Source organism: Phalacrocorax carbo, chromosome 3 (genome assembly GCF_963921805.1).
Source record: "Phalacrocorax carbo chromosome 3, bPhaCar2.1, whole genome shotgun sequence".
Classification (NCBI taxonomy): Eukaryota; Metazoa; Chordata; class Aves; order Suliformes; family Phalacrocoracidae; genus Phalacrocorax; species Phalacrocorax carbo.
Genome location: NC_087515.1, coordinates 106806803 through 106828567, shown reverse-complemented (window position 1 = coordinate 106828567; position 21765 = coordinate 106806803). Strand labels below are relative to the sequence as shown.

At 40.1% G+C, this 21765-nt stretch overlaps 1 long non-coding RNA gene across 1 annotated transcript in view; it reads left to right on the top strand.

Moving 5' to 3' along the window:
• The window catches only part of LOC135312666 (uncharacterized), a 320852-nt gene that overhangs the window by 58725 nt on the left and 240362 nt on the right, over window positions 1-21765 (top strand). The window contains exon 2 of the long non-coding RNA XR_010372329.1: window positions 20183-20237. This is a non-coding gene — a long non-coding RNA (uncharacterized LOC135312666). The remainder of the gene's footprint in view (window positions 1-20182; window positions 20238-21765) is intronic.

Here is a 21765-nt window from a genome sequence, read left to right as displayed (position 1 = left end):
GTCATGTCAGCTTTGTTTTTTACTTTGCATCACAATTTATTGCCGTTACTCTGCCTAGACCAGATATTTCCTCCAGGCTCCTTGATCGCAGCTGCAAATGATGTTGCACAGTTGCCTCCTATCCACCCCATTCATTTCTTCTCAGTGTTTTGTCTCAGCAGCCTTTCCACATGACTTGCACGAGTAACTTATTCAGTTGAGTTCAAGCAGCATCCACTATTACAAACAAGTCATGAAAGTAACTGTTTCTAGCCAATATGCTGGAATGGAAGAGCTAAAGATGCTACATTTATAAAAGCATAAGGTCAGTGTGTTGAAAGTGTCAATGTTGGAAGTGTCATTATGGATTCATATAATTTCCCTTTGAAATCAATGTGGTGTGTGTGTCAGTAGGGACTGCAAAGGATACTAAAAGTAAATACAGCCATAAGAGCCGCTTTGGGCACATCTGAACTGGGGGATTTTGGAGCATTTCCCAGTCCCTTCAACGGAGTACTCAGGCCAGACCTTCACTGTTTGTTGGACAGAAACCCAAACACATAAGTAGAGAGTGAGCCATCGTGTGTTCCTCTCTGCTCTCCCATCTGGAGCATGGCATCCGGACTTCTGCAGTCGCTTCAGAGCATTACTGAGAGAAAATAATAATAAAAAAAGAGTAGCAAAGGAGAAGTCTGCTCTCTTCTCTCTGGATGATGCGCATTAATAGTGCAGCTGCCAGCAGTGCTTTGGATCAGACAAGATCTGAACTACAAAGAACTGGTAAAGATGCTTTAAAGAACTGTTGCTCATCTTTTTCTTCCAGACAACTATCTGACTAATAAAAGATAAAAAGATTTTAAAAAGTAAGTCTGTATATTTCTGATTTTAATGACATGTTATTGCTGTCCCCTGCCATCTTACATGGGATGTTTTAGAGAAATAGGCATCAGTTACATTAGGTTTTTGTAACTACAGCCTTGGGTTTCTGGAAATCAAAGAAGCCTCGGGAAAGAGCAGAGATGCAGCGATACATGATTAGACTGAGAATGGAGAGCTATAATGCTTTTGTTGTATATGTAATGGCTTGTTTCAAGGCATGAGGGCATCTTGTAAATCACTGGACACGTGGAAAATAGCACATTAGCATAAGGTCGTAAAGATAATCTCTAATGACAGAATGAGAGAACAAGTATATTAATTTTAACATTATAATACTTACACTTAGTGAACAAGAAGATTTCTAGAGGCCAAAGTACAGACAGCAGAATGTTATTCCATTGCCAGAATTTCATAGGATATTGTGAATTTATCTGCAAATGAGTCCATATGCTACAACATCTAACATTAAATTCAAGAGCAAACTGCCTAAAGAAAAATGATCTTTGTGTGCAGTACAAGAACAAGACCAGCTTTGGAGCAGCTGACTGAGGAAAAATGTTAGATAAATGCAGCCAGGGAAATGCAGTTAAGATCCAAAAGGTTCTTAAGTTGGGTGCCTGTCTGTGGGAGCTCAACTCGCAGGGTATATCTAAGCCATAGCTTATTATGGAGTAGCTTCCGTCCCTAGCAGCTGAGGAAGTCTAATTTTTCAGCCGTTGGAGGTATAAACATGAGTCATAATAAGTCTTGTAACTGCTGTGGGTCATTTTAGAGAAGAAAAGCTCTGCACTGCGTTTCTTTTGAAATTCAGCCACTCTCCAGGAGAAGATAAGGAAGATGTTGCTGTCTGTTCAGGGCTGTCCACCAGGAGCCAAGGTGTGTGGTTCTGATCCCTGCTTCCACGACTGCCTTGTGTGTTTTTATTTAGATAGTCACTGAACAAAATCTGGAAGCCATCCAGGGAAAATTCACTGCCTCAGATGTTCTCTCTGAAGACAAAGGTAGGGAGCTGCTTTACCAAGTCGTGCCTGGTCCTTAGCCTGCCTTTTGCTTCACGACTGTCTCACCTATGTGGATGCGTTCTGTGTGTAATAATCGTTCACTGTCTTTGGCCTGGGAGATAAATGACAGAAATGCTACCAGAAATAGCAGATTTCACATACATAAAGGCTTTCAGTGGTACGGCAGGTTTGTAATGTCACCCACATTTCATAAAGTGCTCATAAATTCTTTTGGCAGTCTCGTAAGAGATATCCACTTCGCCAGACATAATTTCTGAGCTCCTTTTATGCTTACAGAGCACAGGCGAGTTTTTCATGTGAAAGAATCATTCACACAGAGTAGTTTCACTGTCCTGGGAGGTTGAAAGAATTCAGGTATGTTTTAAGGAAAAATGACCACCTTAGTATTGGGCAAAGATAATTCACTGGAAATTTGACCTTTAGTATGAATTTTTAAAAATACATTGTTATTGGCTATATCAGTACTCTGAGAAATTACCTTTGTAGCCATCACGGTGTAGCTGACTGTGTAAGGACTCTGACGTGGGTACCTCCCAGGAGCGTCTGATGCCACTGGATTCAGTTCCTGCTTTTCATGACACTAAGCCATGAAAACCCTCCTGACTCTGCTCTTGTCTCCAATTCTTGCAAAGTAACTGTTTTCCTTTTCTGTTAAATTCTGATGTTTTAAGTTTAAACTCTTTTAAGTTTTCTCTCGAGAGAAGACGCACAGTTGTGATCTGCCTTAGCTCAACCAGGCAAGGGAGTCCCTGCCGTGGTGTGCCCCTGCCTGCTTATTGCCTTCACCCTTCCACTGAGGTTATTGTCCCCTCAGCTCTAGGGCTGTCCTGTTTAAAGGCCTCAGTTTAACTTTTAAACACTGAACAAAAGGGTTTACTGTTGAAATCAGTGCTTGTTTCACTAAGGATGAGGTCAGAGAATGCCAGCTTCATCTCTTTCAAGCCGCTGGTCCTGCTCATGTGAAATGAGGTCGTTCTGCTCAGTCTCACCTCCCGCTCCTCCTGGCTGTGTGCCCCTGCCCTCTCTCTGAGGCCGGGATCTAGCTCAGTAAGCCAGCAGAAATTAACCTATTTAATTTTTCATTTATTCCTGGATTTGTTTTCTGTCAGCTCAGTGAACTGAATGGGCTGAGCATCAGGCTGGCCGCGCAGCCAAGTGAGCCTCAGAGGAGGTGTCTGGGCAGCAGCTGGGAGGAGCAGGACAGCCTCTCTTGCTGGCAGCAGCACCGGCTCATCTCATCTCTTTTAGTCACCTCCCAGTCCCCTGTGCTGCAGGCGGAGGCAGCTCAGCAGCGACTAGCCGACGGTCTGGTGGCTGAGCTGCCTCCAATGCAGATGTACCTTCTGCGACAAGGACGGCGTGGGTGGCAAGGGGCAGGAACCACAACAGCCTTCTCGAGGCAGGCCATCCCCAACGCTGCGTGCGAGCCCGTCTTTGTTTTGTTTTATCCCGTATACCCAACTCACAGGGGTGAACGGGTTTTTTATGGATTTTCCAAAAACAGCATTCACAATACACCCTAAATTATAGTAGTTCATCCCAGGTGCTATTTTGGATGAAACATGCTATAGAAGGATTATTTTGGAGAAGGAGAATGAGCAGGTTAAAACAGTGAACTTGTAATGAAATTGATCTACTTAATTATAGTATTTGCTGCTGTGAAAGCTATAATGCTGTCTAATCAGTTAAAAAATGTGGGAAGACTAAGGAGTTACTGTTTTGTCTATTTACACTACTATTTTTAGCAATTATTGAATAACATAGCTAGGATACCGTGTAGAATGTAAAGGTGTATATGGAATTATGTAAGCTAATTACATGTTTGGAGAAAAACACAAAGTTATAATGCTCTTCTGAAGTATCAGAAAGCATGAAAATTTATGATATTTTAGGCTGTGCATTCACATTTTCTTCTTGTTTACTTGATCACCCCTCCATGAAACAAACACCACTAGTTTGCTGTAGTATCCTTCACCATAGTAAATCAGAAATTTTCAGTGTAAACTAGAAGAACAAAAGGCTATTATTCGTAGCTGTTACTGTAACAAATGTCATCAGTAATTTACTGATACTGTGAAAGACTACTGGGTTAATTTGAACCATAGCCAGATTCATTTTTATGGTCTAGCTCTTCTGTGATGCTTTGGAGATGATTCTTTTGCATAATTTGGTAGAGACAAATTTGACCATTGAATTATTGGAATGTTATGAGTTTTTTGCTTCTTTACTCTTGCGGTGCTGGACAAAATAGCAGGGAGCAAAGCGTTATCCCCCAGATCCCAGGAATGGTGCTGCATGTTTTATTTTTCGTTCTGCATTTCCTACATTTTTGTAGCTCTTTAGAGAGTAGGGCCAAATTCTCATCTCATTTGCATTGGTGGGCATCAAAAATGCAGGAAATATAGCCAGCGTTAGTTTAAATACTATGAATAAGACAATTACAACCTCTCTGCCCCCCCAAATGCATTCAGAGAAAATGCATATGCTTAGATTTTACTGACATTGTATGGACTAAAAACTATAAACATACATATGGGAGCACACAGTATATATTCCTGTTTTCCTTTATACCCGTGGCAATGCCTGTCCTCTTATTCCAAACCCACCCGTTCCACTGTAACTGAGTCAGCAGAGGTGATGCTGCTGTTGGTACACTTCTGGACTTGCAAAGCGTCCTCCTGGGACTGCTTCCGCTTTAGTGAGTGTTATCCTCATCCTTCTCTCAAAGCAGTGCCTGAAGGATGAATTGTACCCTTAGATACTAAAGCATAAAAGTATTGATCAAATCTTTCAGAACTTTCATTTACTTATATGAGCAAAAATGAAAGTGATTATCGTTTATAAGTCTGCTGTGTATGCGTGTGTGTGAAAAGGCACTAATAATTAGAAATCAGAAGTATATTCTCCTAATTTGCTTCTGCAAAGGCATGTTGAAATTGCTTGAGTATTCAAAGTAGTAGTACTCAAAGCCCTGTGTATGGATTCCATAAGCAAATCAGTAGACAATTAATTGTAATCTTCTGTTGTCCAGTCTGGTATTTCTCAACAGAAGACTCCAAAAGTGTCAAAGATGTGATGAGCCGTGCTCAGGGCCACTATGAGATAGACTGGCACCTACAGTGTGACACAGGGAGTGGCAAACGTATAAACTGCATGAGTACTGGTGATAGCGTAATAGCTACATGTCTCTCTGAAATGGTAGAAAATGGGGAATTGCTTAGTTTTTGCGTTACGTACTTGTATATTAACTTTTTCAGCTGAAATACTCATACACTTTGGTTTTGAAGTTGTGACCCAAACATGTACGTGGCAAATAGTACTAGATTCACTATTTTAAGTCTTTATTAATCTAATAATAGATGTGCTAGTAATAATGTCTATGCTGCAACCCAACAAAATGCGAAGCCATATACTTTAAAGTTAAGTGTGTGATTAAATGTGGACATACTGATGAATCAAGGCTCGAGTCAGTGACTTGTGAATGGATATTAACCACAACAAAATACTACACCGTAATGAGCATCTGTGTGCTGAGTCAAAGACAAACACACGCGACCCCTGGAATATTTATTGTATTATTCTGAGGCTAATTAATACTGTTCTGTTACATGCTTCCTCCAGTTATATGTCAATTTTTGTGAATCTTACTGCGTGCTGACCTTACTGTGCAAATACCTTAAACAAAGGCTTATTACGTTGTTTCACCCCGATGCCTGTTGTTGAATCTGTAACCACATTCAGACTTTCAGTTTTCCATGTTTTCAAATGTCTCCTTTCCAGCAAAGAGTGCCAGGTGTCTGTTTCCCATTTCTAATTGTTTGAATTCGTCATTGGGAAGGATGACGAGCTCACAATACATGCCAGTGAGGAATCCAGCACTGTGGGGTGGACCAGCATTCGTGCTATTTTCTTTATGATCAACCACAGACCATGTCATACCCATGAATCTGATTAGGCTACAGCATGAATTAAGTATTTTTTTATATAACTGAATAGGAGGAAACATTTTCATCAGTAACACAATGTAGAAAAAATTAAGTATTGCCTTGTATGATGATATACATAATTTTGCTATTTGTCCTGGTTTCATTATTTGAGATATTAAAAAACATAGGCAGCAAATAACAGGTCACCTTTGAAAGACAGGAAACATTTACTGACCTGCCACAAAAATCAGTATGATGTTTAAAGGAACATTCTTTCCTGAAGCTGGGTCAAAGGGAAATACCCAGAGGTATTGAAATAGTAGTTTATTTTATTTAACACTTATTTTTTTCACATTTGCATTGATATGAATTTCCACAGTATGACACATAACAATAATGTTTCTGTTCTAGCTCATAGATCACAGTATCTCCTGTTGGTGTTGTAATGAGATAGTTCAACAAAATGAATTGCCATTACTGCCATGAGACACTATAAAATAACCACAGGAAAATGAAAAAGGATTAAAAAATTTCACGATTCTAGGGGGATATTTTGAAATATCCAAAGAGTCCTAGCATTTGATTGCATGTTTTCTGTGCTATCTGTATTGATTGCAACAAGCTCTCAACTTTTTATAAAGTTTACTCCAAGCACTCCAAACTGCAAATTAGCTGGTTCACGGCTTTTTGTTTGTTTGAATAATAAAAACTGATCTAAGGCAGTCTGAAATTCAGTGGGATATTGCACTAGTTCTTTCCTAAACTGTCAGAAGTGTCCAGGTGTGTACTCTGCATTAACTCCAAGTGGGCAATATTTTGCAAAATTTTATACCGTTATTATCTGGGAATACAGCAAGACTTTTAGTGCTAGTCATTCATTCAAGAACCACAAAAACACTTCAGTTGCACAATATGGTTTGCTTAAATATTTTTCAGAATATTTGTGTAAATAAACAGGCCACTTCCACGTTGCAATATTGGCTGGTGTCAAAACAACACTTTTGGTAGCTTTCTTAATATCGTTTTGGCTAGAGGAAGCAATACAAATAGTGCGTGGCAGAGCCCCTTGGTCTTTTATCAGGACGGTGCAATTGGGATAGGCTCAAGCAATTTTGTTGCTAATTGTAGATTCTGGTTTGAAGAGGCAGAGTTCAGACCTTGGAAAAAACGAATTGCTGGCGTTTACCAGTGATAAGGTAGCATCACTGCTGATGTGTCTGAAGATGGGATGACCCCTGAGGATAATTAAATGCTGAAACAGGGACTTATGTCAATGGAGATAGCTCGTCTTATGGTCAGGTGCTCATTCTTTAGTATTTTCAGCAGACTACGCTTGCCAAGCAGACTGATTATATAGTTCAGTATTGCGTGACTTAACCTTTTGTTCTCAGGAGGTGACATTTCCTTGAAAGCAACATGAAAGGAAGAAGTAAAAATAAACAGGCTGAAAACAACCTATTTTCAACTGGGTAGCTAAGACAGCAAGAAAAAAAAATCCCTCTAAAACTACATTTATCTTAGCTTGTAGTTAAGACAGCACATATGTAGAAGCTCTGTCATTCCAAATAATACATTTACCAACAAAAAAATGTTCCCCTAGCCTTCCACCAGTTCTTGTACTTATTTCTCTGATGGCAAATGAAGGCGCTAGAGGCATCACAAAAGAACAGTAAAGTATTTGTCCAGGTCAGAAAACTAATTAACTCTGTGCAGCACCATTGCCCCTTGCAAGCCTTATAAAACCCCCAAAACATACAGAGCTGAAGAAAAGGGTAATTGTTTCTTTGTAGGGGAGTACTTAGCATGCTGTTCTGGGATGTGCCTGGCACGGGTCCATATGCTCCTCTGATTAATTCCAAGTGAGGTGCCTACCTTCGGTCTTCCTTGTTCTTGGGAGGGTGCTGTAACCCTCTCTGGTACTCTGACATTGGGGACTTTTCACTGGGCTCAGTGAAAGTAATTCTGCATTGTACAAAATACTTAAATGAGTGTTAGCAAAGAGGCAGGAACTTGCTGTTTTGGTTTTTTTCTCTTTTCTCCGAGTCCTCTGACCCCTAAATTATAGAGCTCTTTGTCATCTGAGTAGCATTTTGCTAATTGTGCAAAATCAAGAAAATCTTCATCAGAGATGAATGTCGTCTCACAATTACTGATTGTGGCAGCCTTTTAAAAGATAAGAGTCTAGCATCTCTATTTGACTTGCGGCTCAATCTCCCATATTGTAGATAAGTTGTGCCTCTGTTGCCTGTTTCTCAAGAGGTGAGGCAGAGCTGTCATCCCCAGTGCTCAATTTAAGACTTTCCCAAAGAGCATATCAGGTCTTTGATAACTGCCAGCTTCGTTAACACTCCTGGGGATTCTCCTGGCTCCCCCTGCCTCCCTCCTCAGCACTGGAGGAGCATAAGCTTGCAAAGGAAAAGGCACCTTCATGCACATTTTTGATCTATATTTTCACCTTTATAGGTGTTAAAAATACTCCTTCTGTGCGTGCATCTTTGGGTCATGTATTAGTATGTAGATCTTAAGCTGATTAAAGATTAGAACTTTTAACAGTGTGGTGTCATCAGCTCACAGATTAAAATGGCTCTGCTGCTCTTCCCATTCTGTATTCTCAGAAACTGATGGCACAAAATATGCAGTCTCCTTCCTCAGAAATCCCCGCCAGAAGTATAACAGTTCAACTGGAATTGAAAAAATTATAACCAGCTTACTGAGACCTATGCTTGCTTTATCCTACCTTCAGCAAAATCTCACAAAATGACTGGGGCTTGCAATAAGCTATCATATTGTTCAATATTGAATGAAACATGGGTAACGAAGACAAATTTCTGTCTTAAAGAGAAAGCTATTATTTCCATAAGAATGTCTGCTTGTTGTGTAGGTAGTCGCTTTGTGTGCTGAAATCTATATCCCTTCCCCCTGTGTTATCAAACATTGCTAAGGGCATGAACAAGGCGCAGGCATCCGTCTCTGTTCATTTTGCATGAAAGATATGTGTAACCTAAATCTATGAACTAAGTATTCCTAAAAATAATCCTTCCTTCTCTGTTTTCTTGCTGTCACTTGCAGTTGTCCATCAGGAGTGAAATGTCCCAGTTCTGTGTATGCATGAATTCTGTAGCGTGCTGCTACTTCAGTTTGTGTCTTGGGCCAAAAGATGATAAAATGGACTTGACTTCCATGGAAGACCAAACCCATCTTTGGAAAAACTATGCCTCGTTTGCAGTTTTCAGGGCACCTTTCACCTGGCCAGGGAAAACAGCTAGATGAAATTGCAGGCATATGATTCATCTCTGCAATTATCCCATCAAGGACAGAGAGTGCTGGTTATGTCTAGAGTTCAAGTTCTCTAAAGTGACAAACGTAGAAAAGCTTCCTTTGAAGTGGAAGACTAGATAGTTTCAACAGATATACTCCTGTCCTAACACAGTGGGGACTTCAGTTCTCCCACTTACATAGGTGACTGCTATTGCTTAGCTATTAATAAACTTGAAATTGGACATAACAAATAGCTTCTAAAAGCAACCATATGCCATAGTTAAACTGCTAATAAATTATAAATTATTAGGAGACTTCCTTGCTAGTTAAGTCATGATTCACCGCTTCTGATACATGAGTTATTCTTTGATTCACAGTGAGGAAGGTGTGTGATACCAGAACCATAAAGGCAGGTACACAGTTAGGATGTTTCCTTTTATTTTGTTGTGGTAACTTTTATACTTAAAACATCCTCTCTCACCTTACTCATAATTTTTGAACTGAATTTGTTTGTGTATCTGTGACTCCTACACAGTAGAATAAAGCAGGCCATTGGGAGAGTTTTGTTCCCAACTCCTAGTACAAAGCCATAAACTTTAATTTTTAATGAAGATTAGTTTATTTCTAACAAAGATGCAGGGAAGGACTATTACTCTATTTTATGTGTTTAATGGATTTGCTTCTGCAATGCAAACACAGGTATCAAAATCTTTAAGCTCCTTGTACTTCAGACATAAATACAATTCCAGAGCAGCAAGAAGAAATAACACTTGGGATTCCCTGGCATTTACCTTGTATACATTAGTACTATCTGAATAATCTCTGCTTCTGAATCACATAATTTATTGACATTGTGCATTAAAAAGACTTCTTGCAACAAGCCACAATAAAAATGTATTCCACAATACCCTCCCGGACTAAAACCTGAGGGACCAAGCCATGGCTGGCTCTGTTCAGTGATGTGTGGGTGAGGTGGAAGCAAGGAGACCACTCTCCTCTAACAAAATCTCTGAGGGGTCAAGTACTGCTCAGTGAGGCACACTGGCATGGTGCAGGTTGGTGCCACCAGGTCCAGCCCTCTCCCCGCTGGGCAGGCACCTCCACTTCTCCAGCACTGGTTTTGGTGTGCTCACTGGAGGCTGTTCCTGAGTCAGGAGGGTTTTTTGCCTCCCTGTACACCTGCTGCAGGCTCTTGCAGCCCCAGGCAGCTCTGCCTGGTGGGGATTCAGCCCTGAGCCCTGTGGAAAGAGCAGTTTCGCATGAAGGATCCAAGCTGACCCATGAAGGGGACTGTGACTTCTACTCCGGAGAAATAACTGAGGAGACGAGAAATCTCTGCGGCAGGGACGGCGGCAGTGGTATCTGCAGTACCTGTGTGCTGACAGGCTGTCAGCCAACTCTGGCGAGCGACAGGTGCGGGGAGGTAGCCGGGACCTATCTGCCAGAGGGCTTAAAATTCCCTAGCCTGAAAACACTCAATGTGGTTTGCAGTAGCCTTGCTCTATGCTCACTTTTATCTGCACAAACCCTGCTGCGATTGTGGTGTGGGCCCTCATGGTACCACAATAACAGGAATAATATCAGGCATCCTTTCCCTGGGAGTACTGCTTTCTCATATTCATCTGTACCGCTGTAGTACCATGATCTCTGACTAGGAGACCTTGCAGTCTAGGCATTGCAAGGCGCGTGTCTAAATAGATTAGTGCAGGGGAAAAAAGGAGCTATTATTGTCATGTTTTGTATTTTAAAGAACGAAAATGAAGATGCTTGTTCTGCTCCAATATATATAGGAAGCTCTGTAATTTATATTTGCTCAAAACACAACCAGATGCTTAAAGATAAATCATAACAACTCAGTTGAAGATTTCTTTTCATAAGCAACTTCTTGCACCAAAGTCACTCTCCATGGCTTACTGTTAAATTAATGAAACAATTGCAGCGCTTGGGTGACTACTTTGTAACTTCTGAGGGAATGGCTGTCTTTAGCTGGCTCCTAAAGCTGCTATGCTTCTATAAGGCCTTTGGGTTTTGCAGGTGGATGTAAATGTGCTCATTATTTAAATTCAAGATTCATTAGTAGAAATAGAAATTGCATATGTCAATTATAAATATATTTGAAAGCGGATGGAGGAACTGTTGCATTTTAATCTACATTTTAGTGTGACATTTGACTGTATGAGTACATCAAATCTAATATACTAAAACTGTGGAATAATTTAGGTTGGAAAAGACTTCTAGAGGTCATCAAGTCCAATCGTCTCCTCAGTGCAGAGCTATTTTCAAAGTTAGAGCAGGTTCTTCTAGGCTTTGTTCATCTGAGTTTTGAAAATCTTCAAGGTTGGAGATTCCACAAAAAAATCTCTGGGATTCTTTTTCCTCATGTCCAGTCAGAATTTCCCTTGCTGCAGCTTGAAACTGCTGCCTCGTGTCCCTTCACTGTGCACCTATGAGGGGAGTCTGCCTCCGTCTTCTCGATAATACTTTAGTGCAATTGTTTAGCCTTCTCTTCTCTTTCTCAGGATCCCCCTACCTCCTGCCCTGAGCAGGTGACCACCTTTCCAAAATAACAGAGCAAGGACTCAGTCATCACTTTTGGACCCCTTGGACGCACTCCAACCAGCACCATGGACTATATCCAGTTAGCTTAAATGATCCCTTCCTCGATCCTCCTGGATGCACAGCTTAGGGGTGTAGCCCTGGGGCTGGGTGAGCCTCTGCAATTGCTGTAGGAGATGCAGGAACTGGGCTCGAGGCAAGCAGCAAACTCCTGAGGCAGCTGGTCTGGTCACCAGCTAACTGCCTCTGTCCCCACAGAAGGGAATATCCAACTGCTGTTACCCATTACTTTCTTTTTGTGACCTGTGGATTACGCTCAGTCACCTTCTGGCCCCTGGAAATCACTAGCTGCCACCCCCCACTACTGTGGGGGTCTTTGCCAGCCCCTCTTTAAGGGCTGTCTCTGTCCACTTCTCCTTCAGCCCAAGATGAGGCTTGGGCTCTTGCCCCTGCAGAGTCTCTATTGAGAATTGGGACCAACCTTTGGAGTATTAGTGATCTGCTACAGTTAGTTTTGCCCCATGACCCACATGATCCATGCCAGAGGTAGGATATCTTGCATCCAGGTATTGCTGTTAGGTAGGAGATGCTGCTGCTGCTCAGGGTGGTAACAGGCAAAAGAAATGTTTGTAATTTCTGGTGTATACCAAAACCTGTTTCTCAGGTCCAGTTGCAGGACTAAGTGAATTCGTGTATGTTGGTTGCTTTATGTATAGTGCAATGACTGTACATCGGATGAGTTGGTTAGGAATACTTCATCTGAAGGAAAGTTGAAAATACAGTTGGTGTGGTCCTGAAGTTTATCCTATTCATTTGCTTTCGGAAAAAAAATACAGCATCAGCTGAAAAATGCTTGGTCTCTTCCTCCCAGCATTGTTACCCTGGGAGGGGCATCACCATAATCTCTCAGGTTCAGAGCACTTTCGCATTACTTGTTTCATATTTTTGAGGGCCTAGTTTTGGATAGTGGTGCAATGGTGCAATTATTTGAACAACAAACTGTTGGGTTCCCAAAAGACCCATATTTACCATGCTGTGTTTAGTCTGAGGCATCTTAAATAATTTGGATTCTTATTGTAAGTGCAACCAATTACAGTAATTGGACCTGGAGGTCACAAATATAGGGATCACTATAGCAAAGTTTGGTTCTGTCAGTAAGGAGTGTACTCTTCTGAAAAGCGAAAGATATAAAGGACTTTTTGTTGTTGATGATCTATTGTTCTCAAAAAGTCTAAACACTGAATAGGGAGTCAGAAACCAACAGGGTTTGTGGCTGTTGGTAGTACTACCACTTATTTTCCTGTGCCATTAAACAGGGAAAAGACTGTCTAAAGGTATTATTTTGGCTCGCTTCAGAGCAAGATGTGCGGCTAACTTGCAGAGTAGGTGTTGTTTTTTTTTTTCTATAGGCTTGCCTACTTACTCTATTTAGTCTGCATATTATATTCTTACGAAAGCTATGTGGAGGAATTATACTTTAGATGATAACTTTTAAAAGATTCATGTTTATAAGTAGATGTTAATTACAAGACAATTTTACTTATTTCATGCTAAAGCAGACTCATGCTAACATGAGTCTGAAATACGTCACAGATAATAATGTTTTCTTTTCTGGGCTATCAAAAAAATGATCAAACCTGTGTTTCAGCTTAACTTGGCATGGTGACTTGGATAAAAGGACTAATGAAGCCAAAGACAGCACATGGAGCTGAGCTATGTTATCCAGGGCCCTTATAACACTATAACTTTTTTTCCTAGGGTTGTTTTCCATTATTTAGTTTTGATTCAGGTATACAAAATAGATTATGCAGTCAGTGAATTCCTCATTACTTAAATGTCTGTCACTTTTAGTTGAAAACTCCGCTGAAGAAATGTTGCTTCTGTTATTGGTGTCAGTACTTCCTTTAATCATGGAAAAGGTTTTAGAAAATTTCCATTTTTTGAGATGTAATACAATCTGAAAGAACACATATTAGTATGGGTATTGTAATGTTTCCAGAATATTTCTGAAATTCATCTTTTGTAACTCAACATTTCCTTTTATTCAAGAAGAAAAGAGACAATATATGTATTTAAATGTGATTTGATCTGATATGATAAATACATTGATGCAATATCGAAGTATTTTATATGTGGTAATTATTATTTCTTTTTTCAGTGTAACTCCTTTCAACAAAATATTTATGTTTTATTTATGTTCTTGATATCTAATTGGGAATGGTGGACTAAGGTAGAGGATGATAAGAGAAGAAAATACTTTTACTAAAATCCCCACAAAGCAGCTGAATCATTAGCAACTTCTGTTTTGACATTGAATTACCATGAAGGTTCACCAGTGTATATGTGAAATTGGATATTGGACAAGAGCAATCTAGTAAAATCTTGAAGAAACATAATTGGACAAGTCTGGGCCATCTCATCAGAATACAATGAAATAAACTGACAAGACAGGCACTTGCTTGCATCGCCGTGGTGGGAGACATTTTGGCACAGGCTGCCTTTGCAGCAGGGTGCAGCTCATCAGGAGCTACAGTGAAAGGTTGTTTCCTTGGGAGGGCAGAGGAACTGACAGCCAGCAGGGAATGATTGAAAGGTCTTGCAAAATCTTTACTGTTTTCAGCAGCACACAAAAAAAGGAATCTTATTATTTTCTATTTGTGCTACCTTTGGCCTTATGAGCTGGGTCTGTGTTGCTCTGGCAGGGAACATGCACGGGTTTGGGTAGGCTCTGGGAGGGCAGGTCCCTCTGGTCCTCTTGCTTTCTTCCTCCAGAGCCAGACATTTTGAGGACTGATTTTATTAGCTACTTGGAACTGTTGCTAATGCAACAGTGTGGATTGTATCAAGTGAGACACAGAAGAAACCCATTGGTAATCTTAGGTTGCTTTTGAATACTTACAGGAACTGAAATGATATTTGTTGATATACTCCCTAGATAACCCTTAAAAACATAAGGGATATAATTATGCTTGTGAGAGTGGAATGAAGATCAGATTTAGCTTCTTGTAGGTTGAACCAACTGTATATTGTTAGGAAGCTGAAGGCAATAGCATTTCAGCACCTGGTTGCAAGAACCTGTCTGCTCTGAAAGAAGAAATATGGAAATACTATAATGATAAACCCTCGATTTATGATGGTTTGTATCATGCAACAGCTTGTGGTCAAGAAATCTTGCCTACTTTTCATGTCCTGGCTGAAGGCAGACACCGTTACACACTTGTTAGAGAGTTGGCCACTATGAACGACCACATCCTGAACGCTTCTCTTCTGCTTAACAAGAAGCAGGGAGTTGGTTCCAGAGCAGCAGGACTTTCCCCTTTTAACAGTGTCACTGAGACAGAGGCATCTAAAATCCTCAGGTATGAAGTCCAAAAGAGAAGGATACTTAATAATAAAAAGGAAACCCAAAATATAATATGCCTCTGTAATGCCAGGAGGCCACACAAGACATTCAGAGAAGCGTGAGTGCATGATTTCAGGTGTTTTTAAGATCTAGTTATTATGAACATCATCTCAAAACATATCTGTAGTAGCTGACAAAGAAATCTTGCCTAAAACAAAAGCCCTGAGACAAGGAGAAGCAAATGCTGTGATATAATGAATATGATCCTTAGAGTGAAAACAAAATTCCTTCTGCAAGATTTGTGCAGATAGTGGGAAAGCAGCAATGCTTAGCACGGAGCAGTGCAGATAGCAAGGTCTAGGAGGTCCCTACCTTTTCAAAAGAAGTGACACACCATTTGAAAGACAAAAAGATAGGAACTCACTAGACCACACCAAAATATCTAACCTCTCTTCTCTTTGGTACTACACTGCTTCCGCAGAAGATGCAAGGCACACTTTATGGGATGACTATGCACCAGGACCATTTCTTTGTAATCATTGGTGTATGAGTAAAGCTCAAATTCTGGAATATATTTGCTCTAAAATTTTATAAATCGATGTGAGTTTGCCCACTATATGTTGGACACATTTTCTTCTGAATTACCATGTTCTTGCAATCAAAGTATTTCACATGCTAATTGTAATAGTTTTCTGGGTGAGGGAGGTTAGGAGGGCAGGGGGCTATCTCAGAGGCTGTCCTTAGAAGTGGTTGAACATGAGCACAAGGACCGGGTACATGGCCTGTGTGTCTGGCAGGGCCGAAAGGGTAATTCTGACTTTGCAAATTTTGGGATCACCGTATTTCTGGGATATAAAAAGCAGAGACAAATATCATATCTCAGCTTGGGACCTGAAATTCAAGTTGAGGTTCCTTCCTTCTGCTAAGTTATAAACCATAGTGTAAATCCTTGTTAACTTCTGCCTTGAATTTCACCTGTAGAGCACTCAGACACTTCAGTCACGTGTTCTGTAATTTTGGAGCTGTGAAATGCTCATTTTCAGTTGACTTACTTTTTAGCAAAAAAAAAAAAAAGTAAACGGGCAAAGGGAAAATAGTACCCAGCTCACTCTTCTGTGGCCATCTTAGCAGACCAATTTTAAGTGGAGTAGAAAGCAGAACATCTTTATCATTCAGTGCCACAGAGAGGCCTGAACATCTTTGTGCAGCACATCCTTTTAAGTGAGTAGATATCCATTTCACAGAAGCATTTTTCTGTACAAGAATTATTTTGCTTCACATGTTTCCACTTCTCTGTACATTTTTTTTAAATTATGTTAGAGGTTAGTACTTTCCAAACTTAAAATGATTTTGTAGGAATTAATTCTAGTTCCTGTTAAACCACTCTAAAAAAGTATTGCATGCTGAAAACTCAGACGACTCAGGTGTTTTATTTTTATGAAATGAAGGAAAGTCTCCAAGCAGGCATATAAAAATATGAGCTTCACTAAATTGCAGACAACTACGTTACTACCCTGTGCTGCTCTGAGAAGCTTTCTGCATACCTATATAGCTACAACTAAAAATTTGAACACTAATTATGGCAGCTATATAGTTATATTTCTCTGAGCACAGCAAGCTGTAGTGAAAACAAATGTAAGTAGGTCCTGATCAATATCCACCAACATCAGTTAGAGTTTTTCAGTGAATCTGAGGAAGCTTTCAGCCTGGCGTCGTGGGCAAAGACTACTTTCCTGCTACATGTGACTGCCTAACTGTGTACTGTGGACAGAACTAATTTGGCTACTGCTAGGGAAGCACCTTGATGTTAAGGACATACCACCTGCTGTATTATTTATTCATCATCTGCATGATTTCTGCATGAAATTTCTGCATCTCTGCGTCCAGTTTTAATTTAGTATTGCAATGCCTTAGCTCCCAGCTGAGAGCTTATAAAAACCCGGAAGTTTAAATCATCAGTTTAATATAGTTGAAACCTGTTTCTCTTTTGCTGAGGAGAAAGAAGTGTTCTAAAACAATATTCTATTCTCTTTGTGGTTTTTTTTTCCCCTGCATGTGAATCCCTCCAGTTGTTCCCAAGTTTTGATTCCTACAGCAGAAATCACTTCAGGTGTGATTTGGGTGAAGATTCTCACTCAAATTGCCCGTGTAGGTAAAGTTTCAAACCATTTTTGTTTTAAAATTTAATCTAGAGATTATCTGTGAAATTAAAGAAAAAGCTCTGAGACATAAGGCATTTTAAGGAATAAATTTAGTATTACAGCATGCAAATGAATGAAAGAAAAGCAGTAGGGGAAAGGAGAGACATGTAGAAGGAAAGGTGACAGTTTTGCTGAGGAATTCTCCTGTCATTTTCCCTAAGGAGGAGAGAAACGGTGGGGAGAAAGTGGGAGGAGAGCAGTGTGAAGAGGCTCTTGGATACCATGGAGATGGGTACAGTGTAAAAATCTGTATACTGTAGATAAGTAAGTGGGAGGTTGATATCAAACTCCTACCAGCCAGAAACTGGCTCTGAGCCGGGTAAACATGTTAAAGGGCTGGGGAGAGGGAAGCATTGTTTTAGCCTCTGCCATGCTGTTTGCCTACTTAACACTTAAGAGAGCGAAGAGAAGGGACAAATAAATGTTTTTCCGGCCTGTGCTTTTCAGTATGACTATTCTCTTATCTATATCCAGTCTACCAGGAAGGGAAAATTATGTTCTAGAGCTTTTTTTTTCCCAATTGAAATTGTCTTGCTGCTCCAGACCTGCTTTTTCTGTCTCTTCTTTTAATTTCAGTCTTAATTTGATTAACTGGGTGCTCATAATAAATTCATAATGCTTCTCCATGGTTCATGAATGTGGGGAAGAAAATGTGACAGATTCACTAGGAACTAAATGTTACTTTGTGTCTGAGTAAGACAGTGTTTTTTTAAAATTCAGTCTTTGTGTTACACTGCTTTGAAAGACTGTCTCTGTTCATTTTAGGATTTCTTTGTTCTCTGCTTCTAATTTTTATGCTTTTGATGCCTGTAAGACCGTGCTGTTATTTATATCCATGGCCATAAGGAAAATGCTATAGTTTGTATGTATGATGTTATAATCCTAAGAATTATTGCGTTTTTTAATTTTAAAATTTTAAGAAACACTGTAGAAATATAAGTGTGGTTTTCAGAAGATTGTTATTTGAGCTATGGGTTCTTCTTAAAATACAAGCTGCCCACTGCCTGTGAATTGGGGTAAGGCAAGCTGATACTTTGGTTCGAGTCCTACTTTGTTGCCTCAAGTAGTCCTCCCTGAAGCAAGCAGGCTAGTTTTGAGACTACTTCAAAGGAGACGGATTTCTACTTAAGGAAGCCATTTACTTATTGAAAGGTCTTGTATAGACCAAAAGAGATGAGAAGGGACAGTACTTAGCTGGTATAGCTGAGCATGCAGAAATTCAGAAGTACGAGATGTCCACACGTGTGTCTCAGCATGGTCTGCCTCCTGGTGAGGGTATTTCTGTAGGCAGGGAGCCGTAATGTCAAGTACTTCAACTTCAGGGTGGTGGAAGCTGCTTAAACAGGGTTGCAACAGAGTGAAGTAAAAGACTGGCACACATTTTGGAAGTAGGTGGCTGTGAACCTAACGTAGGTTTTGCTTTTTCCCTCAAATTTTGTGGACTTTCAGGAGTGGCTGTGGTGACCCATGAGGTCTTATGTCATGCCTAGGGAAGGAAGCACTGGTCTGGCAGCCTCCAGAAGCACCAGCAGTTACAGACCTACACCAGGACAAAAGTCCGCGTGCATGTGTGTGTGAAAGAGTGAGCTAGAAGGAATTTGAGAAAAATAAGCTAATTGGCAAGTCAAGCACATTTACAAGATATATGTAATGTGATAAAGCCCCAAATGTGACCATAATTGTATTTGCAACAAAGCAGTTCCCTGATAAGCTGTTGGGGGGATCTGCTGAGACGTGTCTCTGGGGATCTGACTTGATTACCCTGTGACTAACATCTACCACTTAAACCTGATTTGTTTTCCCCTTTATCCACAAGCTTAACTCTAGAATTATGCCAGAATAAGTGATATTTTTTTTTGTAAGAGCTTACATTTACATGCTTTGCATTCAGTGGAGTACAGAGGAGTTGAGGGAGGAACTGTTCTTATCCCTGACAGTTCTACCCACTGTCCAGGGCAGCTTGCTGAGCACAGGCTGACTTTTCAGCTTATAATGGCAGTAAAAGTACAGGTTTTGCAATGGCCCTGCCTCTGCATGTGTGCATTCAGGAAGAAGCACAGTGCAGCAAGTTTCTTAAGACTTTAATTTGTTGTGCTGGAGGACACAGAAGCTGAGGCATCCTGTCTGCAGAAGGGTGCACATTCATACCCCGCCACCCCCTGGGAAAATTAGAGAGGCCATCTCAGAGAATGATTTTTTATTGTCTTTTTCTCAGAAATAGCAAAGGAAAAGCCATTAAACTTTAAGGTACTGTTTTACAGATGCTGATAACATTGTACAGGGTGTCAGTTACAGATTTAAAAGTCAGATTAAAATAAGAAGACCGTGGGTGCTTCAAGCACAGGTTGCTGCTGGTAGGAGCACCAATACAGGTGACTTCAATGTGTTAAATCTGTGAAGAAGGGTGGGCCTGCAAGAAAGGGCCAGTGGTGGTGGGAGGCTTCTGTAGCATTTGTCACTGCTGCCAGTGGCATCAGCATGGTGGACATGGTGAGCCACAAGCTTGGGATCTTTTCTGTCCCTGTTTCCTTGAGTTTCCTGCTCAAGTTTCTGGGGTTTTGTGGTGTCTGCTGGAAGCTGGAACTGGGTGTGTGAGGAGGGAAATTCTGTTCATTGGAATTTGGTCGTGAGTGATTTATGAAAAGGTAGATCTTATATCTCCAGGGCCACATATGCAAAATGGGGAACAGCAGTGTCATTGGTAACATGCTGTTATTCTAAACTGAGCACGATTAATTATGTTTTTATGTTCTTTTACTCAGCTTTTTAATATTGTAGTCTATGGGAGAGGATGAAACTAGCTTTACATGCAGGTAGTAAGCAGCTAATCTTGTATGATTTGTCTCTGCGTGCAGCTGCTAATGAGTGGGGTTCACATTGGCATTGCATGATAGCTGATTTGGGTGCTGTATGAGAGCACAAAGCTTGATTGGACGTGCGCTCCAGTAGTTACGGTCTCTTCTTCATATGATGTTAAAATATATGTGTACATTAATGTCTGTTCCTTTGTTGCAACAGGTTCTGCCTGGCATACTGCAGAAGCATTGCTGTATTTTACCTGACAGGAACACAGGTAAACTTTTTTCTTAATGAGTTAATGTAATATAATTTGGAGAAATGTAAACACAAATTGGTTAATACAGAGGAGTAAGTCTTGTTTGCTATTTACGGTCATTGAAGTTCTCCTCTAGGAAGTGCCAACTTGGATGTTTTGTTGAAATTACCATCTTTCATGTGAAGATTTTGTGTATTCTGTTAACTTCATGGAGCTATTGCTGTTGTAGAGACTGCTATTAGGTCTTGCATGTAAAGGTATTTGTATGAACTTCTGAAGCATTTCTACTCCTAGTTTAAAAGTCACAATTTTGGCAAGGAAAGGGGTTTAGTACTGGAGTCTGCAGTCTGGTCCTGTTGATTCACAAAGGTGCTAAGCGGTAAATCTTATGTGTGCAGATAAATGCTTGCTTTATGCTTATTTTTCAGAGACTAGAGGTGTAGACTAAAGGAGTAGCAGAAGGATTATCTGTAATGATGCCTTGCTATTGTGCAGGAGGAAAATTAAAGTAATACTTTTGTGACCAGAACAAATCAGTTCATGGGAATAATAACATGGATGAGAAGAAAGTGATGTTTTAATTTTACATTCTTTTCTTAAAGGAAAAACAATTTATTTTAAAATAAGCTTTAAAATTCTTGTTATAATTTTATAAATTGGGTGAAAATGACTCCATATACAATTGTGAGCTTGATTTAACAGACTAATTTCAGAGAAGAAGGGAAAATATAGCTTATTTTAGATATCTTCTTATTGGAACATATGTGATTGCTTGCAGCTCTTAAGGCTTCATTCCTCATTGCTCCAGTGGCTAATATTAAAAAAACCCGGTTTGTTCCCTGGCTTGCTATTACTTATATTTTAGGCACAGTTTGCGGTAAGGGTAATTGCATAGAGAACTTGACAACTGTGTTGAACTGTGGTGTGACTTGTGGCTACCTGCAACTGCTCAAATGAAATTTAAAATCTCATTTCAATTTTCATCTGTGAACATGTGAGATGTATGTTCTAGTAAGAAAGTTAATAACACACTTCTTCTAGCAAGAATCTGAAAGTTTATAATTAATGAACAGATTGTGGATGGACTTTGGTCTTCATATTTATTTCAAGGTTTCACGAAAACTGGACTAAGGAATCATGGTATAATAACTCAGCCCAGTCTGTGTGCTCCTGTGCTAATATCCTGGGCCAATTATCTTTTTTTATTCTTTTATTTGTAATATAAGATTTGATCCAGATTCCTTTGATGACCAAACTCTTCTTGACTTGTACAGAAGTGTATCAAGTGGATATCAAAGCCAATGTTACCTGAAGTGATGGTCTGGAGTTGGGCAGTAAGATTCTGACGATTTATCTAAAAAGGGGGAAATATGACTTTATAACTGATATCAAGAAAGCCATTTATCTAAAATCCCATTACCTTCAAAAGTGCCTTATTTGGACATAAGAGAAGGGAGGAGCTTGCTAATGTAAAACTTGGTTTTGAAAATTTTGAACAAAGCTCTTTGAAGAGGAAACCTATCGGCTTTTGGTACGTAACAACTGC